Raw genomic sequence first — 27871 nt, 5'->3', positions numbered from 1 at the left:
GGTCTTTAAGGGCAACTCCATATAGAGCACATTACAGTAATCCAAACAAGAAGAGACCAAGGCATGAGCGACCATGAGCAAGACCTCCCAGTCCAGGAAAAGTGCAAATGGCATTCCAGACAAATGTGTGGAAAGCCTTTTTCCCCAGGCATGGTTGCGGTTGCACCGGCTCCTTGAGTAGCAGCCCTGAGTCTAAGGTGGACCTGTAAATTATGTTTCAACATAGCCCAGGAGAGTATCGCCCTGCTCAGAGTCAAAGAGGAAACATCATCTGGGCCAGGTGAGGGGGAAGGGGAAGCAAAAGGCCACAGCCCTCGTTTTGCCAAGGTTGAGTCAAAGCAGGTTCCTGACCATCCAGGTTCTCACAGCTTCCAGGCACCCAGCCAGCACTGCCATAGCATCACTTGTATGGCTAGGGATGGAGAAATATAACTGGGTATCACCAGATGTTATTGGACCCCCATACTGGATGGTTTTGTGTGGAAACTAAAAAGGAGAGGCCTTGAGGTAGGTACCCCACATTGCACTGGCCTAGGACTCGACCAGTCCTCTCCTCCCAACCAGCCTCAGAGAAGTCCAGAAGGGCCCAAAAGGGTTGCTTCACCTCCATCCTGAACCCTCCAAACGTCATTGACGAGAGCGACCAATCCTGTTTCGGTGGTGTGCCCTGGCTTGAACCCAGGTTGGCAAGGGACAGGATAATCCACTTACTGTGAAGTAAACCGATTTAAATATTAATAATTCAACTGTATAATGAGACAGAAATCTTTATTGATTGATGCATTTTTATTTATTAAGATGGCCCATTGCCAGCTGCATTTGGACCCATGGCAATTGACATGGCCAAAACATCTGTTACGGGGAAGAAAAAAATTGATGTGTATTTGAACTGAAGAAGCTTCTTGGATGAGAAGTGAAATGTCTTCAAAAGAAAAACAAGGAAGGCCAGTTTGCCTCTAGAAAAAGCACCTTTGGGACAACCATGACCTGGACAACTGAGAATCTCCACAGACATCTGCCTGGGCAAGAATATTTCGAGTGTCAACTTTTCCTATTCATTTCTCCCCTTAATTCACTTAAAATAAAGGCAGGCACAACTAACTCTTGAGGAGGCCATCAAACAAGGCCGTCTGGCAACTCTTCTAAGAAAAGAAGTTGCCACTGCTGGAACCCTTAACCCACAAAGGAAACTGGATCCCAACCAGGGCTTCAAACAGGGGTCCATGATCCCAAACCCACTCAAGCCAAACGGTGGGATTCAAGCACCTCCTTAAAGAACTTCTGGGGAGCTTCGTCGCCCGTGCCTCAGGAACGGCGCTTCGCTCGGCCGGCTCCCCGCGTGACCTGCGCGTTGGCCAAAGTTTGCGCGCGCCCGTGTCTGTGTGTGCGTGCGTATGAGAGAGAGTGCGGGGGGAGGGGGGGAGGTAGAGATCCGCTTCTGGGGGGAAAACCCTCCTTGTTCTTGGAAGCGCAATTCGAGATGCTTAATTCCCGCTGCGCCGGCTCCTTTTTCCGCCTCTTTTCCACCCCCCACCCCCACCCCGCCACTCGCGGCACCTCCTTTCCCCTCCGGTATGCGAGGAAGGCCGGCCTCTCTGGAAGAGCTAATGGTGCAGTTGACTTCAGGGCGGGGAGGAGAAGGAGGAGCAGCCGCCGCGGATTAGAATGAAAACAGATCAGTCAATGGATTTGGGTTCCGGAGATCATCTGACTTGAGTTAACCAAGCCCCAAGTGGGTTTCAAAAGTTGGGAGAGAGAGAGAGAGAGAGAGAGAAAGAAAGAGACGGAGTTTCTTTTCTCCTCCCCTTTGGTTCGCCCCCTTTTCTTTTCTTGGTTTTCTTTCTTTTCTTTTTTTTTTTGAACTTTCCTCAATTGGCGGCGGGCGAAAACAGAACTCTCCCGCTCTCCTCCTCCTCCTCCGTCTGCCTTAATTCTCCCCCGAGCGTGCGTGTATTGATGTCCTACGCAGGGATGATGGATGGCAGAAGGGCAGAAATACGCCAGCAACAGGGGCGCTCGACACTTTTTTAAACTCTCCCGGTCCCCCCCTTTCCCCCTCTTTTTTCCCCCTGTGATCACCAATGAGCCTCAGAGCGGGAGAAAGAAGGGAAAAGAATCCGCGCGAGCGTCGGGAAGGGCCAGCAGCAGCACCACCAGCAGCAGCAGACTTCGCCTTTCTTTAAAAAAAAAAGTGTGGGGGGAGAAACAGAGCGACGGAGCACAAAAAAAAGGAAGCCCGGGCAAGTTGAACCCCACTCGCTCTTCCGCGCCCCTGAAGTGGACGATGGGGAGCTGGGCACGACGCCCTGCTCTGGAGCCGGAACAGCCGCTGGCCGCGTGAAAACTTCTCTTTAGGGGTAAAGTCGCAGAGCCGCTCGTGACTTTTTTTTTTTTTTGGGGGGGTGGGGAGGAAGGTCCCCACTCTGGGCGTTTGGGCATTTCTCCTGAGGAGGGACTGGAGGGGGACGCGGCTTCCCGAGCGGAGATTCCTCGGCTGCCTCCCGAGAGATCGTGGACGAGGGAGAAACACCCGTTTTCCCGCCTCCTCCTCTTCTCGGGTGGGTGTGACGGCCCTTAGGAGGGGGAAAAAGTTGGGGCAGGTCGCTCTCCCCCCCCACGCGCGGCCGCGCGCGCAAGGAAAAGGTTGCAGCGCGGAGAAAGAAGCGACTCCAAAAAAACTTAACGGCCGCGCCTGGCTGCCCCGCAGCAGCCGAAAGAGAGCGAGCTAGCCAGCCGGGGACGAATGGGACAGAAGAGGGGAAAGTGAGGAGGGGAGGGAGGTGAACTGGCTAGGCCCGATCCGGCCGTAATGTGAAGCCGAGGCGAAGGCAGAAGCCGACCTCCCGTCCCGCCGCGGGGCGGGGGAGCGGGGAGAAGTCTCCGCGGCTTCCGTCCTCTGGGCGGGCAGGTCGCCTTGAAACGGCCTCAGGTAGCGAGTCTGCCGGTCCATTCGGTGACCCGCGGCTCGATTCGGCTCCGTCTGCTCCCCTCTCTCCTCGTTGGTCCAATTTTGCAAGGGTTCAGCGGATGGGGGTGGGGGGTGGGGGAAGGGTCGTCCCGTACTTGGCCTGCCAGGCGTCTTCGGCGGCCCCCGGGGGACTATATTTTCCGGATACTTTGGAGCGAGTTTTGCAAGGATGCGTTTGCGTGCCTGTGTGAGTGTGTGCCGCTGCTTTGGGACGAAGCTGCTTCTCTGAAGTGCGTGCGGCGATCTAAGGCGGCAACCTCGTGGCGCTGTGATGTAACAGCCTGACAGTCACTTGTTTTGCAATGCAAGGTTTATTTTTGTATCTTTCCAGAGGCAGAGAGAACGTGGCCGAAGTTCCTGTAGGGCTATTCCCTGGGGGGTGGGGGGAGGTTGGGAATTGGGGGGGAGAGGGAGGCGGGAGAGAGAGAGAGGGAAAGACGAAGCGACCGACCGACCGACGGATACGAGTTAACTCCGCGCACTCGTTTCCCAGCCACGATGTTTTCTTAACCTCACCCACCCACCCCCCACCTTTCCCCACCATCCCATCCTTCCCCGGTCCCCGAAGCTATCTTTCAGCAAGTATATTTGCGAAGGAATTTCAATCATCCACCTCTGCAACTTGATCCGCGTGTGTCGGGGAGCGGCGTGGAGCGAACTGGGCGCCAATCCTATTAAGAGTTTTGAAGAGCAAAGGGGGGATATTCATTCTCTCTCTCTCTCTCTCTCTCTCTCTCTCTCTCCCTTTCTCCCACCTTGGGGCTGAAAACAATTGGAAAGAGAAGGGACTCAACTCGTCAGGGTGCCCGTTTCCACCGCAAAACGCACCCGGGGCTCGATTGCTGTCATTTGCTGGGGTTTCCCAGTTAGAAATACCCAGTCCCGGCAGGAACTGCACACTTTTTGCCTCCAAGGGTTGCTCGAGGCGCTTGTTAGGGTTTGTTTAACTAAAAGTCGGCCGAGACTGGAAACTCTTAGCGGTCAGCACCCGCAAAAGAATACGATGAATAATAGCCAGGGGCCTCTTGTACCTTTCCTTCTCTAGAGAGCTGAGGTTTGGAGGCAGCTGTGGGCTTGTAAAGTTGTGTGAGGAGAGAGATGCTGAGAAGTTTTTGGGCTGGTTTAAGCCGGGAACATCTGGCAAAATAAGAGTTTAGTTTCTCTAAATTTATCGCATCTACACATATGGCAGGAAACAAAAAACTTTTAAACACCTTTCATCATAAAGGCCACAAAACTAACTGTGTTGGACAAAGTTGAATAACAGAGAAAATAAAAATAAGCGAAGTCTTAAGTGGAAAGATTCTTCTGCACTTAAATGGGAAGTTAATTTTCTCTGCATAGTATATATACAGAAAGTATACTGATAAACTACACTACTCTTTATCATTGATTTTATGTCAGTTTACTCATCAGTAAGTCCAATATTTTTTTCCAAATGAGCATTTCTTTCTAACAAGTGTAAGAGACAGCAACATGGTAACAGTTCAGAATGTGTTTAACACAATAAAACTGAGTTTAGGTAAACTTTGGCAGTGCGCTCATTGCAGAATAGAGAAAGGAATCCCTAGCATAGATTGAGATCTATGAAGCTTTGTCTTTGAAATCCTTAACTACACACTTAGTTTACATATGTTTCTTTTATTTTATATGGTTTCTAAAATACTGGGTCTGGGTACATTTTTTTAGCTTTGGGTTTTGAAGTTCATGTATTATTGACTGCTACCAATAAAAAGAGCAATTGTAAAAATTACTCTCTTTTTTATGCAATTGGATCTCAGGGGATGGCCAAGAATTTTAAAGTAAACTTTCTCTTGCCTGCTGCATAAAATCGCATTTAAACAAATATTGTATTGGCATGTCCCTTGGACCCTGTGCCAAAAGGATAGAGTAAATAAACGCTAAAATCCAAAATATACAGAAAGGGGAAAAACTGATTTCTTGCAAAGCTGCATGGATCTCATCTGTTTGTTCTAGCACCCTTAGATTTAAGTGAATCCCTTTTTTGTGATTTTCTGTGCACTAGGCTGAAGGTAAAGCAAATTTACTTACATCTGTCTGTCTGTCTGTCTGTCTGTCTGTCTGTCTCTCTCTCTCTCTCTGTGTGTGTGTGTGTGTGTGTGTGTGTGTAAAGCAAATTGCTTTCCTTCACTTGGAAAATAATTTTTGACAGATATATTGGAGGTTTTCCTAGCTGCAAATGTTCATTGCATGTAGTTCACACACCAGTGTCCACTCTGTGTTTGTGTATGTGGTTTTCAAAGTTTGCCTGAAGTGATTTCCATTTTGCCCTGAGTGCTATGAAGTGGTGACAACACCTGCCTTTGACTTGTCCTCAAAATAAATGACAGCTACAATATAATATCTCATCCTCATCCAGTTATGGTCTTTTGTCTCATGCTTGCCTCTCAAGGAAATTACTTTCAGTGGAACTTTTTGTGGGACAATTAAACCTAAGGCAACTTTCCAAAAATATTTCCAAGAAAATTGCAGAGTCTATATGTGTATAATCTTTCTAAAGTCTTAGATAGACTGCCTGTAATTTTTAGAAGATAGAACTGCTTCTTCTATCTGATAATCACTGTTTTCTCTTGAGTGGCTTTTTTCATTCTGTGGTGTGGCTTTTCCAAAAGAGATAATCTTTGAAAATGCGGGTGTGGTGAAAGAATAATTTGATTCTGAATCCACTTGTAGACTTAAATGCATCACTTTGAAATGCCTAGAAATGTTAACTGCTCTGCAAAAGAAAATGTGTCCTCAAGAAGACTGGTTCCAATTTCCTTTTTATATCCTTTTTTAACATCCAGGAGGTGATATAGGTGGAGGTATCTCAGTATATATGTGATGTTTGCATGCAGTTATGTTCATTTAAGAAATCAAGTGAAATATTCAGGCCCTTTCCTGTTGTTTTTCCGTTTTTCTCCTGTTAGGTTGTTTTAGGTTAGGGTGATTAATCGATGCATGATACATCTAACAGTGCTAGTCTATATGCAGAAGTTTTATTTTTGGAATTCTCATAAACTTGAAACAACATAGTATAAAGCTAGTGCAGGATGACAATACTGGAAAAGCAAGTTGAATAGTTACACATACACACACACGCAAAAAAGGTAAAGAAGCGGACAGTGGAGGAATCATATTGTGGGTTTAGTGTAGTCTTTAAAACTATCTTGAAGTGCTGCAGCATAATGCTTTTTTTTCTGAAGTATCATCTGTTGATCTTAAGTTTGTATGACATTCTGAGCATATGGGAATGAGTTTCAGCTTTATCATTTATTCATATTACTTTCCCACAAAGTAAAAAAAAATGTTGACTACATGGGCAATTCTCTGGCAAGTATTCATTGCATCTCAAGAAATACATCTGTGCAAAATGTAATGAACTTTTATTTTTTAAATTACTTGATTTGGGTATAACTTGCTGTGGTGGCTCCTTTAGTGTTATAGGACAGGGGAAGAGGCTGGAAGCGATGGTTAATTACAAAGCTTCCTTAGCCAGATTGATATATATCAAGAGTTTTCAGTTTTATTTTAGGGCATGGAATATCTTGGCTTTGGGGGGAAAAATAGCCTTAAACATATATACTTTTTAAGGGGCAATTCCTCCTACCAGAACAATCTCTTCCAGAGAAATCCAAGGCATTTGTAGAAGCTGAATAAATGTTGCTAAGCTTGCTCACTCAACTTCTGGTGGCCTACTGTAAGCCAGTTGTTTGCACTGTGTCCTGAAAGATACACAAATCCTTCAAGCTTTTTGTATTCTCAGAAGTGCCTTGTTCACAACAGAGTTTCCAGGACAGATTAGCAAAGAAAGCAAATGCAGCAAGCAGCTTTCCAAAACTCTCTCTGTGTATTTGTGTAGCAAATACCCAACCATTGCTTTCCTTAGAGCGAACACACTTCACCATCTTACCAAAAGATTTTTGAAGGAGTAGGTTAAAAAAAAAAGAGCTTATTTTGAATGCCCCTTCTTTTAAAATGTGGTTATTATCTAATTATGGCTCCAAGCCTTCTCTGACACTTACTGGGCTGTGAATGTTTGCTTGTAAGCTGCACGGTTTGGCTATCTGAATTTTTGTGAATGAAGTAGATTGCTTTGTGTTAATTTGCTTGAAAAGTGTTTGACATATCCTCAACATCAGGTTGACTACGGAAAAGAATTGGACTTTATTTGTTAACATTTTGAAGGTAAACCTTTTAGGGTCAATTACTTCTTTAACACACAAAGCCATAAAGACAACAAAAATCTTATTTAAAAATGGCTATCATATGTACTTACTCGATACTTGCACTTAAAGATAAAATACAGAAGGAGATAAGTAATTTGGAATATTCCATAAAGTGAATCACTCTAAGGATAGGGTAGCCACAGCAATGAGTCTCATTGTACTTGAAGATTATATATTTTATCCAGGAATTTTATGGAGGCATAACTGAGTGAAACCATTTATTTAAACCCTGAATAATGTTTACGAAATTTAGTTTCTGGTGACCTTGGCTATCCAGAATAACAGGGCCAGAACTCACAGAGATTTATAGAAACACAGAATAGAGTTTCCCCTTGAAATTCTATTACAAAGTATTGTTGTTCTTGTTATTATTATTATTATTACTATTACTTAGTTCCATTCAGTGTTTGAATGAAATAAGACAGGCTAAAATTCTGGACGCTGATTTTCTGTTCCTTCCTTTTCAGTCTTCATTTCTCTCATCTGAAAGGCTTTTAAAAGAAACCTTACCCTGATTGAAGACTTTTTCTGCCCCTTTGCTGCTAAAAAGAGTAGGTGGGAACAGAACCCACATTAATTTTGTGCATGGGGGAGGTTAAGCTTTAAGCAGGCTCTGAAGTTTTGGGTTAACTTGAATAGGTTAATGTATTTTTTTAAAAAAAGGAGAAAAAAGAACACACATTGGTGGGAAGTGTGTTTTAACTCTGAGTGCCCGATCGCATCCATTAGCATAAGAAAACCAGTTTTAGTGCATTTACTATTGTATTGACTGGGGAGTTCCAACAGTCAGGAGGAGAAAGAAAGTGAAAAGCTGTAAAGAAATGATGGCCTATTCAAATTCTTCAGCAGCCCAAAGCTCTGGTCATCTGGCTCTGAAATCAGGATCTCCCTTTTATCTCCCCCTTTGCCTTTCTCTTGCCTTTTTCACACGTTCGCTTTTGTCAGGGTTTATTGATCATGTTTTTTTCTTCTCTGCAAATCTGTGGAAAATTTAATGAACCAAAAACAACAGCGAAATCAAAGGAACTTTTAGCACTAGGTTGAATTCTGCCTTCCCCTCCGGCGCCCCTTCCCACCTTTTCGCCAAAGAGACCCCCCCCCCTCTCATTGTGTCTTCTACTGTAAGACATACAGTAGAAAGTGCAGGAAACAGCTGTGCTCCTAACGGTTCAGAGGGAGAAAGTTTGTGTAATGTGCGTGACTGGACAGAAAGCCCAATTATCAATGCTTTTCTCCCTCTTTTCATACCTTTGTGAGGGTCAGATGCAAGGCTCTTGGCTGCTCACAGGATAGCTTATGATAAAGTATTTCCTTTCAGTAGAAACGAAGCCCATTAATTGCCTGGCATTTAACCCCACCCCCACCCCAGTTGCAATGATTGCTGATTACTAGTCCTTATTTACAGCCCCAATTGTTTTAGTGCCCTGATCTTTTCACATTCCACATCTGCCTTGCCTCCCCGGCTGCCTTGGCGTGTTTTATGATGCAAATGTTTTTGTCAACTTGCAAATAGTTTCAGTATCTGGATGATCTCGGGTGGTGCGGTTGAAATGCAGTTCTTTTCCTTCCCAGTTGGACTCGAACCCTATAATTAAATTGGGCTTCCAGACCAATTATGCTTCTAGGTTTTTCTTCAAGCAACTTATGTGTGGTGGGGGGAAAGAGGGGGAATCATTTGAACTGTTCCCTCTTTATGATTCAGTCATACTTGATTTCTAAGACACTGAACAGTAGTTATTTTTAAGTCTCCTGTTTTATTTCTTTTGTGTTCCTGTCTGGCAGGAAAACTGAATTTAACACAAGATGCTTATCTTCTATTAGCTTCAGATAACTTCTCCCAAATAACCACATTTTCTCATTGGCCTGTGGATACCTTTGTAGGACAAAGTACTTTACAAGCAATCTTTTACTTGATTCCCCCCAATAACTTGTGGCTGCTTGTTAAATTGTTATTATGCTCAGCCAAAGTTGCTGACTGTCCCAGAGAAAGCTGATGAATATATGAAAATGGATGTGTGTTGTGTATGCGCGCTCGTGTGCACACACACACACACACTTTCTGGTAGCAATTTGGTGAATGGTGATGGTCACATTTGCTGCCTGTTAACCATGGCCACTGAACTTCTTACATGCTTTTTCTGTCCTCAGCAATTTGCATGGGATTTTTACATTCACATGCCATCAAGTCTTTAACACGATAAAACAATAGTTTTATTCTTTTTTTTTAATGGAAAACTAAGGCTGCCTATTAGCGGAAAATGCAATCAAGAAATAGCTTATCTTCAATTATCATTTTTCTGGAGATAGATGAAAGGAATTGTCTAAGGCGGCATGAAGTTTGTTTCCTTGATATTTTAAAAAGATTCTCTTGAGGAACTTAAGGAAGATTTTTGGATCAGCCTGACTAGCTGGGCACAGTATTCAGGAAAGAAAAAGAGGCTCAGCTGAATGACAGAATATGTGTTCTCTTCACTGAAATTTCTGGATTAATCTCTGGCATGTGTATTAAATGGAATTCTGAAAATAGATATTGCAGATAACTGATATTAAAGAAGTTCCAATGTATACAACATTCACCATATCAGAAGTTTTCCTTTTAGTTGTTTTCTGGTGACAATGCAGACAAGTCCATGTAGCCATAATGGCCATCATCTTCAATATTTCTGCAGCTTCTCAGACTAGTGCATTATCTTAGTATTTCCTGATTGTCTCACACCCAAAGATGGTTAACAAATAATCATCAATATTAGTTTGCCTCAGCAGATTGTGCTTATTACAGTATCAGATATGCTTTGGTTTTTGGCTTTTTAATGCATTTCTAGACTACCATAATGTTATATCAAGTTTTCCCCCCAGTTTTTTATTTATGGTACATCATGCCAGGTAGAAAGAAAACAGAGTAGGCAATTATATATCAGTAAAGGAATGTACATTCTTAGATTTTACAAGTAGGTATCAGAGTGCCTTTGTAGGTACAACCAGTTTTTATGTAAGCCAGTTTGCCTTTGAATGCCAAGGTGTTTTTTATTTCTATCAGGATGAATTATTTGAATAGTTCCCCCATCAAATAATTATTTACATCCATCATGCAGCTATCGAAAATTGGTCTTCATTCAGGGTTGTAGTCAGGAACATTGGCTACCTCATGCATTTGTTGGACACCACGTAAACCTGTCAGTCAACCTTCTCCAGCTTTGGGGTGTCCTCCCACAAAGACTGGACCCACAGCAAGCAGAATTCTCAAACAGCATGGCACATCTGCAAAAAGAAGTCCAGCTACACCTTCAGTCATCTGATCGGGGAATACTGACAGAATCTACACAGTGTGATGCTCGGTTGTGGCACCCCAAAACCATGGGGCTTGGAGATCAGTTGCTTACATGATTTATTTCTAAAGTTCAAGACTACTTAAGAAGGCTGGTCAGCCAGTCACCCATCCAAATGCTGGCCAACTTATAACCTATTTTGTTTAATGTTTAGAGACTGTTTCATGAAGGGACCTTCCCATGTTCCACCCATTTAGTTACCGAATACAGAGCAGGGAACAGTTTTGGACTCATTGTCCAGTTGATGGTGGGCCTCCATTTGGCCATATTAGAGTGTGGTAACTATATTATAGGCATTAGGCCATGGATGCAGTTCCACTGCACATTTGACATTCATTGAAATCATGACGATTTAAATGAGCAATAGCAACAAACCCAGAATTGAAACTGAACTCTCTGTGCTGAAATGAGATATAAAGGGAATTGTCAAATTACAACCATTCATTTATGGTGGCATTGAAAAAAGTGACTTATGACTGATGGTTGCACTTATAGTGGTTGCAGCACCCCAGATCAAAATTCAGATGTTGGACAACCGCCATGTATTCACAACTGTTCCAATGTCCTGGGGTCACATAATACCACCAAGACAAATTCCTTGTGTGTCCAATCACACTTAGCCAATAAAGAATTCCTATTCTATTCTATTCTATTCTATTCTATTCTATTCTATTCTATTCTATTCTATTCTATTCTATTCTATTCTATTCTATTCTATTCTATTCTTTGTGACCTTCCCAGCTGGCTCCCATCAAGCAAAGTCATTGGGAGGAAGCCGGATTCATGTAAGGATTGCGTTAGATAACCTCAGCAAGTCACTTTATAACTGCAGCAAAAAAAAAGTTTGTAAAATTGGGCACTGCTGACTTAATGGCTACGTCAGTCAGCCCCAACTGCAGTCATAAGTCGAGGAGTTCCTTTATCTTACTTCTTCCAAATTAAATATTCCTCGCCTTGCTCCTCTCTCCAAGAAGTGAAAGGAAAACTTTCAGTAACATTGATATAGTTTTTTTCTTGCTTTGTACTGACTTGCTGAGGTTATCTTAGAGCTCTCTCCCATTTTTCTTTTAATCTATTGGTAGAGAAAGGGTATGTGGGATCTGTTGATTAAGGAAAGATCTGTTAAAAGAACATCAGGTCTATAAGACATAAGATTCTTTTTCAGAGGCATTCTCAGCAAGGGCCCTTTGTGACTTTAGAGGACAATAGAATAAAGTCAGGCAGGAGCTTCTGGGCTGCATCTCAGAAGGGCCCTGAAGTACACTTGTGTTAAGTTGAATTGATGGAGATTTAATAGCTGTTAGTGGCTCTGAATGGTAATGATTTTCTTGAGTATCTTCACTACAGCTTGACATTAATAACCGTTGGATGTGTAAACAGGAATCAGACATGTGATTTACTTCCAGAGAAGCATTTTGCCCACCCTTCTTTTTAATAATTTAGTTATTTTGATGCTTAAAAATAAGCAAGCAAGCAAGCAAACAAACAAACAAGCCCCTTTGGGTTTGAGAAGCACATATATCTTGTTAGTTTAATTTTGTTCTCCAGAGAGTTCTCCCCCCCCTTTCTTTTCAGTATAAATCAAATCATTATATTGCTGGGTGTGATGAATTTGTTTTAGATGCCATTATGAATTAGGGTTATGCTAATAGCAGCCATATAAGTATCATAATTTATTTAATAATGTGTTTCTGTATTTGAGCCCATTTCCTGTATTATTGATTGTGAACATGCATGATGATGATGATGAAGATGATGATTGACTGTTTGCTATTTGAGCACATCTTGGTTGTTGTAGATCACGGATGCCAAACTTGATAGTGTCACATGATGTATTGTGACGTGTTTTTCCTTTGAAGAGCTGGGGTGGGCGTGGCCTGCATGTGACACATCTGGCTGCAGGCCACCAGTTTGACACCCCTGTTGTAGATTAAGACATTTCAGTGAATTTTCCAATTTGGGGACATAAGATTTTAAGAAAGAGTGAAGGGAAAAAAAATCTGGGATTATTTGAAGTAATATTATCAGCAAACTTGCCTTGTGTACCATTTCAGACTTCTTTTGTATGTGAGTTGTGTGGATATCAAATTCATATCATTTATATATGTACATGTGAGGCAAACAACAATATTTTTTTTCAAACAAGGTTTCTGGGAAAAAAAAGAGGAAGAAACAATGAGATTAAGGAACCCATCATAGAAGAGAATATTTGTAGCCCGGGGATAAATTGTTTGGTCCTTGGTGCTCTCTGAGCTTGGTGGTTTTGTTGCAGATGTTTCATTACCAAACTAGGCAACATCATCAGTGCACAAAGCAGTGTTTTGATGAAAACGACCAAGTTCAGAAAGCACCAAAGACCCCACAATGCATCACAGAGTGCATGATTGAATGGACATTGCCATATTGGGGGGAAGGATCCAAACTCTTAATGTAGATTGCTGCTAAATGTTTGTTTGCCGTGTTGGGACTGTCAGGGAAATGGAAGGCAATGTTTACTCAGAAGAAAGATTAATGGTTTATAGGGAATATGTTGGTTTATGGGGATGTCCTATGTGAAAGATTAATTTTTTCCTTCATTTTGTATGTAGTTGAAACCCCCACTTGCTAGGGTGGAAAAAAGAAGCACTCTGGATGAATATAGAGGGTTTGGGGCAATTTTGTTTTGGGCTAAAACACAACGTGTACTAAATGTACACATAATTTGTGGATTGTTGTTCATTGGAGAATGTCTGTATTAATCATACCTACAGGTTTTTCCTTGTTTTCACTCAAAGGTTAAAGAATGAGAAGGACAAATGACACATAAATATAGCTCAAATTGCTGAATATGAGGGTAGTTTTTAGCTTTGCTTTTCAAAAATAGAAGTCTTGTGAATCAGATAATTGACAGTCCTTCAGTCTGTCATTTTTCTCCTCAAAAACAGAAACAAAGCACCCTGGTTTGATACATTGGTTATGTTTGGGTTTATGATCATCAGTTTTGCCTTTGATAGCTCAGTGGCCTAAGGATCAAGGTTTAAAGCCTGGTTTTTACTACCCAAAATGCTGTGCCTCTTATGAAATATATTCTGCCTATTAAAAACTTGAGCCAAAGTTAAGAGTCTAAGAAAAGGTGGACTTCAAGCAGGAGAAAAGCACAGACCCATCAGAACAATACAGGTGAAACTTGAAAAATTAGAATATCGTGCAAAAGATCATTTATGCAACTGAAAAGGTGAAACTAATATATGAGATAGACTCATTACATGCAAAGCAAGATAGTTCAAGCCGTGATGTGTCATAATTGCGATGTTTATGGCTTACAGCTCATGAAAACCCCAAATCCACAATCTCAGAAAATTAGAATATTGTGAAAAGGTTCAATATTCTAGGCTCAAAGTGCCCCACTCTAATCAGCTAATTAAGCCATAACACCTGCAAAGGGTTCCTGAGCCTTTAAATGGTCTCTCAGTCTGGTTCAGTAGGAATCACAATCATGGGAAAGACTGCTGACCTGACAGTTGTGCAGAAAACCATCATTGGCACCCTCCATAAGGAGGGAAAGCCTCAAAAGGTAATTGCAAAAGAAGTTGGATGTTCCCAAAGTGCTATATCAAAGCACAATAATAGCAAGTTATGTGGAAGGGAAAAGTGTGGAAGAAAAAGGTGCCCAAGCAGCAGGGATGACTGCAGCCTGGAGAGGATTGTCAGGAAAAGGCCATTCAAAGTGTTGGGGACTTTCACAAGGAGTGGACTGAAGCTGGAGTCAGTGCATCAAGAGCCACCACACATAGATGGATCCTGGACATGGGCTTCAAATGTTGTATTCCTCTTGTCAAGTTGCTCCTGAACAACAAACAATGTCAGAAGCGTCTTACCTGGGCTAAAGAAAAACAGAACTGGTCTGTTGCTCAGTGGTCCAAAGTCCTCTTTTCTGATGAAAGCAACTTTTGCATCTCATTTGGAAACCAAGGACCCAGAGTCTGGAGGAAGAATGGAGAGGCACACACTGCAAGATGCTTGAAGTCCAGTGTGAAGTTTCCACAGTCTATGTTGATTTGGGGAGCCATGTTATCTGCTGGTGTTGGTCCACTGTGCTTCATTAAGTCCAGGGTCAATGCAGCCGTCTACCAGGAGATTTTGGAGCACTTCATGCTTCCTTCTGCAGATGAGCTTTATTGGGATGCTGACTTCATTTTCCAGCAGGACCTGGTACCTGCCCACACTGCCAAAAGCACCAAAACCTGGTTCAATGACCGTGGGATTACTGTGCTTGATTGGCCAGCAAACTCGCCTGAACTGAACCCCATAGAGAATCCATGGGGCATTGCCAAGAGAAAGATGAGAGACATGAGACCGAACAATGCAGAAAAGCTGAAAGCTGCTATTGAAGCATCCTGGTCTTGTATAACACCTCAGCAATGCCACAGGCTGATAGCTTCCATGCCACACCGCATTGAGGCAGTAATTGCTACAAAAAGGGCCCAAACCAAGTACTGAGTACATATGCATGCTTATACTTTTCAGAGGTCCGATATTGTTCTATGTACAATCCTTGTTTTATTGATTGCAGGTAATATTCTAATTTTCTGAGATTGTGGATTTGGGGTTTTCATGAGCTGTAAGCCATAATTATTGCAATTATGACACATCATGGTTTGAACTATCTTGCTTTGCATGTAATGAGTCTATCTCATATATTAGTTTCACTTTTAGTTTACTGAAATAAATGAATTTTTGCACTATATTCTAATTTTTCGAGTTTCACCTGTAATCTCTGAATCCCATGCATCATATGAGTGACATGTATGAAGAATTTGTACAGAAGTAACTCCTTTGATTCACACATGCTGTAAACTCACCAGAATTGGGTGTATGGGATTATGAATCATAAATATATCCACATTGCTGGATTTGGAAGAGGCAGTACTGATGGAATGTAGGTGATACAGGACTTATTGGACAGAATAGGATGGCTGCTCATGAGAGATACAAGTTACACCAGCATATCCTTAATACTTGATGCAAAAGATTTAAAAAAGCCATACAGACCTGTCTCTGAGGAAGTGGCATTGCATTATTGGAAGTTCACCATAGTGTGTGATTATGCACACTATTTTTAAAAAGCTGGCCAGTCATAAATGGGACAAATTTTGCTTATTGATTGACCTGAATGTCTCCTTGCTCCATGCAGCACTATAACTCTATGGTTTTGAAATCCACTGTTTTGCAAATTTTATTATAGCTTCATGTTCTCCCCACACCAATCATCCCTCAAGAAATAGGGGCTTTTGACTTCTACCCCTTCACCTGAAGAGATGACTTGATAGAGTAGATGTAAACTCTTATTTCCTCTGGCTAAGTGTTATTACTTGCAAAATTAAAAGCTGGGCCTCCTGTACTTTATCAGCACACTAAAATTGCCCATCATTCAGAACATTTACTGTTATGTTACTCTCAGATTGCTCTCAGTTCTAGGTGCAAAAATTCAAACAAAGTGCAGTGCTCAAGGTGCAGCTTTCATTGGCCATTTACTTCTGGTGTTCCATTTTCTTCGTTCCCTTTTACCATTAGTAGCATAAAACGTAACACGTAAGAGCTACAGAAGCACAAATATTCTGTGTTGTCTGGCAAGTCTGCCTGGCGGTTATTCTGTTTGAAGATCTCAGTGCTGTCTATAGCTTGCATAGCATCCTCCATTTTATTGTTAGCTACTCACATGACTATAGCTTTTATCCCCATTGAATTCTTCTCTAAAATTCTGTTGGTTTTTTTCTGCTGGTTGGGAAAAGAATCTTAAAAAGCTTACACTCTAAGAAATGGAAAAATGTTTCCTTGCCTAAAAGGAGTTTTGCAATTTTCAGAGATGCGGAATGCCATGGGTTCATCTGAGGATGGCTCCTTCATAGATCCAGTGATCCCACTGAGATCTCTATCCAACACAACCCTACTGGTATGGCTTTTGACTTCTGGAGCAATTTGCTGCCTGCCTGCGTATGAGTAACCAGTTTTAGTCTTTGAGCCTTTTTTTGGTTGTTGATGACCCAGAATATGTTATAAAATATCTCTATGAGCTTAATTTATTATATACAGTTAATAATGTTTGAGTCTAAGATGACATGCTAATATGACTTTAATATGATGTGGAACATGTGAGGCCATGCATGTTGCACCTGCCAGGAACACCTTAATGCGGGGTGTCTTCCAAGATCTGCCATAGGCACCCAAGGAATAATGTGGCTGCTTTAAAGTGTTCTGAACATGTGCTATGTACATAATATATATGGTCTGAATCACTTTTGCTCTTTGAACTTAGCTCCATTTGAATTATTAACTGCATCACTATAAACATAGTCCTGTGATTATCCCAAGACTTACCCAGCATAGGTATTAAACAAATACATAGGACCATAGCTGGGCCAATAATGAGGAAGCAAGACTATTGTCTTTGGGCTACCAAAAATCTGGACAACCAACAGATGGCATCAAAGAGCTGTAGAAAGCTATTTCTGTGCTGCTGTCTCATATTGGTACTCTTGATCTGGAAGTGCTAATGAGCTTTTAACCTATAATTGAATAATTATTTTGCCTCTCTGTGCCTTTATTTTGTAAGAGAACCAGTAAGATAATACATTTCCCTGTATTTTTCATGTGTGCTATTGAAAAAACGTCTGTATTTGATGAAATTTGCATTAGTGCACCTCATACCAGTGGAGAACGCAGATTAGAATATTCTAAGAAATAACTTCATGATTTGTAATAGAATTCCACTCATAATTAAAGTATTTGCTGTACAGACATTATACTGCTGAGGTTTAGATGTTTTGGAATGAAAGAGGAATGGAGTTTTGAATGATAGAACTTAACAGTTTTGGTTCTGATAAATAGCTTCCTGCCTCAGTATGACTGTTATTTATGCATCTCATTCCCTGTCCAGCTGAGTGTTGTACCTCTGATTTGAGCCAGTCTTTTTTTCTATCGGGTTTCAAGCTGATTATAATAGGAGTTGCAGTTGTTCCACTCTGAATCAGAGCCTTTCCTCTTTTTGTCCAACATTTGTCACATTGGTTGGCTCTAAAGCCCAAATCAGAACATGAGCACAATATAGTTTCTATATTTATGTACCCTGGCAACCGATACATTTTCCCCACTTCTGTTTAATTGTGTCTGATTCTTGGAGAGGGCTGGACAAATTGTTGCAATTTTGTTGGCAAGATTTCAGAAGTGGTTTGCCATTGCCTCCTTCCTAGGGCTGAGCTAAAGTGATTGGCTCAAGATCACTCAGCTGCTTTTAATATGGAATTAGAACTCAAGTCTCCCAGTTTTTAGCCTGATGCCATAACCACTACACCAAACTGACTCTCCAACTAATCCATAAAGACAATTCATTAGAAGGTCTGCATTTTTCTTCATCCCATTGGCAACTGATGTGACAGAAGTCATACATTTTCAGGATGTTTTTGTTTAACTGCTCAGAATACTTCACTGAGGAATGCCAAAGTCACCAATTCTTGGAGAGTTACTGCATTGTACTTATCTCTCTCTCTCTCTCTCTCTCTCTCTCTCTCTCTCTCTCTCTCTCTCTCTCTCTCTCTCTCTCTCTCTCTAATATGTGAGACACTGAAAATGACACAGGCTTCTAGTTTCAATAAAGAGAAAACTGCTGAAGCAATATGTTGTATAAGGTTGAAGTTTAAGATACTACTGGAGAAACTTTTGGTTACATAAAAGGATTACTGCTGGAGCCCAACCTACTTTGGAGCAATTTTAGGAATGACTTCCAATTTGCTGCAAGAAGTTAGAAATAGGGAGATAGCAATAGCACTTGGTCTTATATACTGCTTCACAGTGCTTTACAGCCCTCTCTAAGTGGTTTACAGAGCTAACATATTGTCCCCAACAATCTGGGCCCTCATTTTACTGACCTTGAAAGGATGGAAGGCTGAGTCAACCTTGAGCCTGTTGAGATTTGAAATGCAGGTGGACAGCAGACAGCAAAAGTAGCCTGCAGTACTGCATTCTAACCACTGCATCACAGCAACTCGAATGTCTTATTTATAGGTAGAAATACCTGCAGATGTATTATAATTCCATGGATCTGTGGCATATCATTGGGAGAGAACCAACCTGGATACATTCCCATCGTATAGAGCAGGGGTCTCCAATCTTGACCACTTTAAGACTTGTGGACTTCAACTCCCAGAATTCTTCAGCCAGCTTTGCTGTCAGCTTTGCTGGCTGAGGAATTCTGGGAGTTGAAGTCCACAAGTCTTAAAGTGGCCAAGGTTGGAGACCCCTGGTATAGAGAGTAGTAGGACTTTGTTTCATTAGATTATTGGTAACCCCATCACCGTTTGCGCCAGGAGTTTATGTATGAGAGCAACTGTATCTTGCCTAGATCTAGCTTTCTTAGAGTGACAGATACTTTCTGATAAAGCCATTGGATTAACATGCCTTTGGAGATCCCAGGCAATGTTCCATGTTGATACTTGCAGACTACAGTAGTATCCAAGATTCTTTACTTGTCTTCTCAAATAAAGAATTAATCTCCGAGATTAAGCAGCTTTGTTGCCAAAAGAGTTTTACAGCAAGATCTAACATAGTACCAATTCCTTCCTCCTCCTCCTCCTTTAAAGATCCATTTTGTCTAATTATATAAAGACAGAATTGGAACACAAACTCCAAGAGAACAATGTCTAGTTTCATGTATGGTATATAAACCAGGATTTCATAGCCCTTCCCTTCAAATGTTATTTAGAGCTTTTCAGCTTTAGTGTTTGTGATGATTTCTGAAATCAAAACCAGAAATCCAAACTTTTGCCAGACCACAGGCTCCTTAGTGCCAGACTTGGGAGACAAGCACCACATGTTTTGGTATAATTTGAAAGCACAACATATGTTAGTTTTAACCCTTCTCTTTCTCTACCCTTTGCAACTATCTAATCTCTTCCTTTACTAATCCAACAGATTACCTGTAGTAAAAGTTTGGGTAACTGCCGTATTTCTCAGTTACTCCAAAGCTGCAGTGGCAAAGGAGCCCAAGAACCTGAACATGGGCAGCCGTTTCTTTTATACAGGTAGTCCTCAACTTATGACCACAATTGAGCCCCAAATTTACATTGCTAAGTGAGTTAAGCAGGTTTTGCCCCATTTTATGACCTTTCTTGCCACACCTGTTAAATGAGTCACCACAGTTGTAAAGTTAGGAACTCGGTTGTTAAGTGAATCTGGCTTCCCCATTGACTTTGCTTGTCAGGAGGTTGCAAAAGGAACATTGCAACCATCATAAATGTGAGTCAGTTGTCATCCATCCAAATGTAAATCAGATGACCATGGGGATTCTATAAAGGTCATAAGTGTGGAAAATGGTCATAAATCACTATTTTTAGTGCTGTTACAACTTTGAATGGTCATGAAATGAACTGCTGTAAGTCGAGGATTACCTGTAGTCCCACCATTTGATATTGCAACACTTATCAGATTAAAAAAAATTCCAGCCACGCAGAGTTGTGAATCTTTGCTTAGAAGAATTTGGCTCTTCTGCTTTTAATCAGAATGGCGTCAGTTTTATGTGGGATCTTCTACTGTAAGTTAAGATCAAGAACTCCCAAGGATCTAAACAAACCCCCCAGTTTCTTTCTCATTGTGGAAAGTAATTTGTCTCAGTTTATCATTAGATCTGTTGTACCATTGTTTCCAATGCCCTAGAGAAACATTGCATTTGGACTGACTGTTTCAATTTTATAATCCCTTTGGTTTTAATCCTATATGTAATTACCAAGAAGTAGGCCCCATTGAACCTAAGGGGAATAACTTTGAGTAAACTCTGCATTGTGAATCCCACCGAGTTCAATGGGGTTTATACAAGTACTACATTTCTTTATAAATATTGGTAATAAAGTATAGTATATGCATAACATTATCGAGCGCTCTCTCTCTCTCTCTCTTATTTATTCATTTATTTTATAATTGTTATAACCTGCCCCAATCCTACATGGACTCTGAAGAGTATAAAAATAGCCCAGATGGGTTTTTTTTTTAAACTTATTCATCTTTTCTGTATCCCGTTTTGTATCATATCGTGATATAATTTCAAAAACATACCTAAAGACTAAAATGTCCTAATAATCTATCCATGAGAAGTGATATAGTTGCAAAATTTTATTTGCCAAGCATGTTATTGTATAACATGCAAAAATCTGAAAAATCTGTAGTGCATGCCAACTTTAAAACTGTTGGACATTCTTCAGTTTTAGTTTGAGGATATAAATGATCAACATGAATCTTTGCAAAGAAACAAAACCATCAAAATATCACCTTTTTCCTCTACAGCTCATTCTCCTTTATTTTTGAAACTCTGTGAGAGTAATTTCACCCTGTTAGTCAGAGGATGACATCACAATGCTACCTAACTATTTAGGCTTAAATCTGGACAGTGATGTTATGGTTACTCAATGAAGCCAACTCAAAACAGGGCCAAATAAATGGGATTTTTTTTAAAGAAAAGACTCCAAAGAAAATATTTTGGGGTATTCTCATGAATGTTCCAAAGCATATGATCTTTCAGTCTCAGCTTTTAATTAGTGACTTTGTTTAAATCTCATCTTTTTCTCAGCCTTAGAAAGTAGGCAGTGGACAACCCTTTCTGACTGTACTCAATTTTTATTTTATTTTTAAAAAGTTAAAATAGAAAACTTCATTTTTTCCCTCATGAATGTTCCAAAACATTTGATCTTTCAGTTTTAGCTTTGATTAGTGATTTGTTTAAATCTCATCTCATGTCATGAATATCAGACTATGAGTAGCAGTTCACATGATTTACCTACTGAGTATTATTAAAGAGACATGGGATTGTAGAAGCCAAGAATTCCTCAGAATATGTGGGTGGGCCTAAGTTTCAAAGGAATCACCAAGAGTGTCTAGGACACAGATATCAAACTCGTTGCATCACGTTGCCATCGTGATGTTTCACAACATTTTTTCCATTTGCGGAGCTGGGGTGGGTGTGGCTTGTGCTTTACACCCCTGGCTCTAGTAAATATTATCTAAAAAAATGTCAGTAAATTGGGAATAATCTGCCAGTGGATAAAAATATTTTATAATTAAAATGGAGGATCTTACAGAAGTTTCCTGTGGTGCATTTGTTGGTAAAACCTCATATTGCTCATCTCCTGGGTAAACCTGCTATGGAGCAAGGACAACTGCTCTCATTCCCTAGCATTTTCAATCTGGTAATAACTACAGTTATAGTAGGGCAATTGTTTCAATTGTGGTTTCTCAACTCAAGTTATTTTAAGGACCATCTTGCTAATATTTGTTCATATTGCTTAATTAAAATTAACATATAATAGGACTTTCACATGATGGAAAAAACAGCTACAGATTTATGAAAGGCAGGTGTTGGATATATTCCATAATAGGTTATGGGCTCACATTTGGAAATGTTCTGTTTAGAGTTATATAAGTATCACAAAACTACTTAGCAAGCAGGTTAAGTGAAGTAATGGACTGTGCGTATAGCTAAACTTGCATTTGATTGTGTGGTGCTCTTAAATCCAAGTTTCATATTTATGATATTAGTCATGGAAAGTTTCCTTGCAGGAAAATAGTACTGAAATGACTCAGGAAGTTGTAGTCCTGAACGAGAGTTGAGTTAATTGACTTTGAAAGCATTTAAACACAATAGAGAGCCAGTTTAGTCCAATAGTTATGGCACCAGATTAGAAACTGAGGAGTGGTGAGTTCAAGTCCCACCTTGAGCTGGGTGACCTTGGGCCAGTCACTTTCTCTCAGCCTTAGAAAGCAAGCAGTGACCAGGTACTTCTGAAGTCTTGCCAAGAAGACTCTATAAGGACTAATCCAGGCAGATAAGAGGGGTCAAGACAAACTAAACAGGGGTCCCCAACCCCCAGTCCATGGACAAACACTGGTCCATGGCATGCCAGAAACTGAGCCATGTAAACAAGAGAAGCCCCATCTGCAGGACGCAGGCAGCACATGAAACCACAGCCCTTCTGGTCCACGGAAAAACCTCTCTCCACAGAACTGGTCCCTGGTGCCCTAAAGGTTGGGGCCACTGGACTAAAAGATAATAAATGAATGAATGAATGAACGAACGAACAAACAAACAAACAAACAAACAAATAAATAAATAAAAATAGGGCAGAGTAGTTCAATCCTGTGGCTTTAACTCTTGAAGCTACCATAAGCTGAATCATTCCATTGGTCATCCAATTCAACCTTCTTCAACCTCTCATTGCATATCTTCTCAGCTGGTATTGGAATTATTAGAGCATACGGTGTAGGGAAGATACAAGACCTGAGGGGAAAACAGTCAAGGCTATGGTTTTTCCAGTTGCAATGTATGGCTGTGAAAGTTGGACCATAAGAAAGGCTGAGCACCAAAGAATTGAGGCCTTTGAACCATGGTGCTGGAGAAGACTCCTGCGAGTCCCTTGGGTGATCAGTCCTAGAGGAGATCATCCTGACTGCTCTTTAGAAGGCCAGATCCTGAAGATGAAACTCAAATACTTTGGCCACCTAATGAGAAGTAAGGACTCACTGGAGAAGAGCCTAATGCTGGGAAGGATTGAGGGCAATAGAAGACAGGGATGGTAGAGAATGAGATTGCTAGATGGAATCACTGAAGCAGTAGGCGTGAGCTTAAATGGACTCCAAAGATGTAGAGGACAGGAAGGCCTGAAGGAACATTGTCCATGGGGTTGTGATGGGTTGCACACAACTTTGCAACTGACAACAAAATTAACACACTAAGGTTCAGTACTATTCTCCTTGATTCATTCTTTGCCAATTTTAAGATGTCTGGACTTCAGCTCCCAGAATTCCCCAGACAGCACTGAGATTCACCATTTGTCAGCTTTGGTGACTTTAAGATGCATGGACTTCAGCACCCAGAATTCTGGGAGTTGAAGTCTGTGTATCTTAAAGTTGCCAAGGTTGACAGACACTGCCCTGATTGGTGATAATAGTGACTGAACTTGGAGCTTTCTATTTTGAAAAGATAGATTTCACCAATAAACTATGTTCCTTTCCCCCCCAACATGATTTATTTTCTTGGGATCAGGCCAAAAAAATTATAAATGCATGACAATGAAAAATAGACTCATTATAAAGTTAACAAGGCTAGTTTAAGGAACAAACTTAATTTTATTTTTTAAAAGTGAAGTTTTTATTTAAAGTGCTGTTTGTGGAGGACTCTTTAAAGACCAAGCATCTGGTTACAGATAGTTTGGAGCCATTTCTTATTAATAACTGTAAAGACATCATCACTATAATTAATAAGATGAGACATGTAATAGGACAACACCCTAAAATATGAGAAAAGTTCAAGAAACTGGATTAATTTACAAACATAAATAAGGTTCTTCTTTGTGCTTGCTGAAAGCGAGATGGCACATGTACTATCAGAAATCCACTTTAACAGTAACATTTTACTTCAGGGACTTTGCTTACAATCCAAGATTATTTTTCCTGTCAGCAGTCTGTTCTTCAATTTTTTGGCCAAAAATAAACACATTACCTGTACTAGCAAAGTATGAGATGTTGAAACTTATGCCACAATCACAACACGGTGCGACTTCTAGAAGAATGACATGGTGTGTTAATACAGTTTTTTTTTCTGGTAGAAAGATTTTGGAATTCAAATCCAACTACTCCTGCATAAATAATGGCCAACAACATCTGGAAAATTGTGATCTGGTTCCTTAATTTGATCCCCATAGTAACCAATCAGGGTTGCACAGTCTGAGAGTTCTTAGAGTAATCTTACCATGATCTAATACAAGGGTGTCAAACTCAGTTTTGTTGAGGGCTGCATCAAGGTTACGTTTGACTTCGAGGGGCCAGGGTGGGTGTGGCTAGGGTGGGAGTGGCCAGTTCGATGTCATTCATGCTGGGGGTACCTGTGGTGATCTGAGCACTCTGCCAGCGAAAACAGGCTCCCGACTTCCTTTTTGGCTGCCACGGCCTCCTGCAACCCTCTGCCAGTAAAAACAGAGCTCGGGAGCCCGTTTTTGCTGGCAGAAGCACTGCAGGCCGATCCTTCACTGTTTTCAGGGTGGCCCTGTGGGCCAGATCTAAGTACTCCACAGGCTGTATCCAGTCCCTGGGCCTTGAATTTGACAACCCTGATCTAATAGAATCGTTGAGAAACTACTAGTAAGCTATTACTATGACAACATAAAGCTCCAAAGCTTTAAGGTGTGATATAATCTCAAAATATTTAATCATTCCTATTTTGGCATGTTGCCCATTGCTGAAAATCTTCCCAATCATTTGGTTTCCAATAATTCGGTTTGCTAATAATTGCAATATTTTTGTCTTCAGTATCCAACCTGCCTCTCCTTTTTATATGAAATCATTGGATGGTACTCTTTGTAGCTTAGTCTCAACATTTAGTCTTTCCTCTTCTTTCATTGTCCAATGGCTGTGATTCCCCTGTCCCACAGTATACATAATATGCATTTCAGGATCCAATGTGGCAGCATGTGTGGTAGCAAACATTGAAGTATGCAGCATATTTAAAACCAATTATGGAAGACAGTTTTAGCTGTGGATCTAATTTGTGATCTAAGCCAACCGACACTTTCATTTTGCTGTCGTCCCCCTCCTTTTCATGGAAGAACTGAATTACTGGTGTAGATGTTAAGAGCTATGGCTGCATTTGTTTCTCTAATTACATGGATCTCCACCATCCAGCTTGTGCGGAAGATAAACTACCATTTTACTGGAGATGCTACAGCTTGATTTAGAGGCCTGTTTTGCCTAATTTTCTAGTTGAGCTTTTCAAGATAAGGAAAAGGTGCAGCCTAAGAGACGTTTTAGGCGTGCAAGAATCAGAAAATCGGCTCTTCCCTTTGCCAGCACAAAAAAACATTTTAAAAATGTAGACAAGATAGGAATGTGGTTGGAATGTGATTGTTTAACTTTTGTTCAAATGTCAAATGGAGTGGAAGTAATCGGAGTTTTTAGGGTATAAGTCAGAATACAGTGTTATATATTAAAACACAAACATACTTGTTTCTCCTTTAAAAAAAAAAAGAAGAAATGAAAAGATTATTTGGTCCAAATGAGAGGCCAAATGGCTCAGTATAATTTCTCTTGCTTCAAAGACAGTAACATCATTCATAACTGTAACAGTAACAAGAAGACAAGGTATCATTTTTAAAAAAGGGACAGAAATATAATTTGTGCATTTATGCATTCATAAATGTGAAGAAGAGAAAGAGACAACTCTAGCTTATGTGTCAGTCATTCCCTTCTTTACCTTTTTTGCTAATACTGCAGTGGCATTCTCAAGGTAGGGTACAAAAATAGGTCAAAAGAACAAAGTCCTTCTCTGTATGTGTACATGGACATATGTACAATGGGTAGGACTTTGGTTGCCTATCATGGCCGCCATCTTGGCTTTGTTTGACAATTCCTTGATGGATGCCACAGAATACCATTAGGGTGTTTTTTTCAAGAGTGAATTTCACTGTGGCTGATCAATTGCAGATAAAAAGCCACCAAATTTATGCAAGGATAGGCTTACTGATGCCCTCCTTTGCACCCAGCATACTCCCTGCTTCACTGTTAAGTTATTTATTTTTAGATTATTTGAATGAAAAATAACAATAAAAGAAAACCTAGCATTGTCTTGATATATAAAGATAGTTCTGGGCCCCATAACTAACCCAACACAACAAAAATAGCAAGCAGCTACAGCCCAGTGTTTTGTCCCTAACCTGACAAAGAAATGTTCTTAACCTGCTCAGAAATAAAAAGCAAAAGGGAAGATAAGAAAGTAAAGGATATTTTTGGTGTAGAAAGGGAGGGATAGCAAGGAGCATTGTTGCCTCTCACATCGAGATTTGGTGTCTAGTTATATTATCACAGCAATCATTTATGAGAGTCGTATCTGTGATATATTTTCAACTTTTCTGGACATTGTAATGCAGGATACCTAAAAAACTATAGGTAAACTGAGAATGTTTGATTATTGGAATGATAAATACATAAAGCAGTTGCTCCAGAACTGTTAACTAGAGTGACTCAGTAGAACACGAGTGTCAAGGCCCGTGGGCCACATCCAGCCCAGAGAAAACAGCAAAGGACGGGTCCATAGTGCCTCTACCACAAAAAATTGAGCTCCATTTTTGGCTGCCACGGCCTCCTGCAGCCCTCTGTCAGCGAAAACTGAGCTCGGCCTCCCAAGCTCCGTTTTCACTTGTGGATCGCTCTGGCCACCATAGGCACCTCCGACACAAGTGATGTGGAGCTGGCCATGCCCACCCTGGTAACCCCCTCCACCCGAGGTTAACAGAACCCCAGTGCAGCCGTGAGTTTGACACCTCTGCAGTTGGGAGAAATAAGTGAACGAAAAGCTCTTGCTTTGTCTCCTTTCGGTCATTCTCCTCAAAAAGACAAGCAATACTATTGTGTCCTGAAGCAGGAATGATTGAACGGTCCAATCATATGGCTACAAAGACAGTTCAAACATAACCATTCTTAGGTGAGGCTACCCACTGCCCCTCTTCTGAGCTTTAGGCCATGCCTCTCTTTCCACTTTGAATCCAGAACAATAGCATAGCTCCTATGTTTAGGAAAGAGCGTGGCTGGATTAGAATCTTGTATTCTGGGAGTTCCAGGGGAGCAGCTGGATAAGCATCTGACGGGCAGGGGTGGGACATGTACAGCCCTCAGGCCAGATTCAGTTGCCAGTGAAAGAGCTTTATCTGATTGGTACTGTCCATAGGTATTAATCAAGAAAGGAACTATAGAACTTGTGAGACTGCTCAGGGTTCCTTTGTATGACTTTTATATACAAGTCATGGGACTGTTATTCAGAACACTTAAAAAGAAAACTTGCCTTTCTTCTGAAGGGATGCTTTATGCTGCCAAGTTTACTTCAGACCCTGTTCTTTGGAGACTAGGGCGATAATGTTATATAAATGAGTATTTTCATACGTGCTTATCTCTGATTTTTTTTTTGTATCTATCCAGTTCCTTCCTCATACAGATTGGGCTATAACCATTTGGTTAAGGACAATTTTTTCAATTGGCCAACTTATCTTGCAAAGCTTATCATCAGAAAGGAAAGCTGAGTGAAAGAGCAGAGAGTTAGCATGCAGAAGGTTCCAGGTTCAGTCCTTGGCATCAAAAGGTAGAGCTGAGAAATATTCCTCTTTGAAAACTTTTGTCATTCAAAATCAACAACAATGATCAAAAATGATGTTTCGGGGAAAGGATCCACCCATTACTTTAACTATACATTAGTGTGACGCTAAGAACACAATCTTATGTCCATAAAGGTAAAGGTCCCCTCGCACATACGTGCTAGTCGTTTCTGGCTCTAGAGGGTGGTGCTC

At 40.9% G+C, this 27871-nt stretch overlaps 1 protein-coding gene across 1 annotated transcript in view; it reads left to right on the top strand.

Moving 5' to 3' along the window:
• The first annotated feature begins 1865 nt into the window (after positions 1-1865).
• Positions 1866-27871, top strand: part of GLI2 (GLI family zinc finger 2) — a 260165-nt gene continuing 234159 nt past the window's right edge. The window contains exon 1 of the mRNA XM_026707931.2: positions 1866-2357. The gene's annotated coding sequence lies outside the window, so the exon portion shown is untranslated. The remainder of the gene's footprint in view (positions 2358-27871) is intronic.

Source organism: Pseudonaja textilis, chromosome 1 (assembly GCF_049901715.1).
Source record: "Pseudonaja textilis isolate UNSWEBS1 chromosome 1, rPseTex1.2, whole genome shotgun sequence".
NCBI classification, from domain to species: domain Eukaryota; kingdom Metazoa; phylum Chordata; class Lepidosauria; order Squamata; family Elapidae; genus Pseudonaja; species Pseudonaja textilis.
Note: the sequence above shows the minus strand (reverse complement) of the source record. Positions and strands in the feature narration are given on the sequence as shown.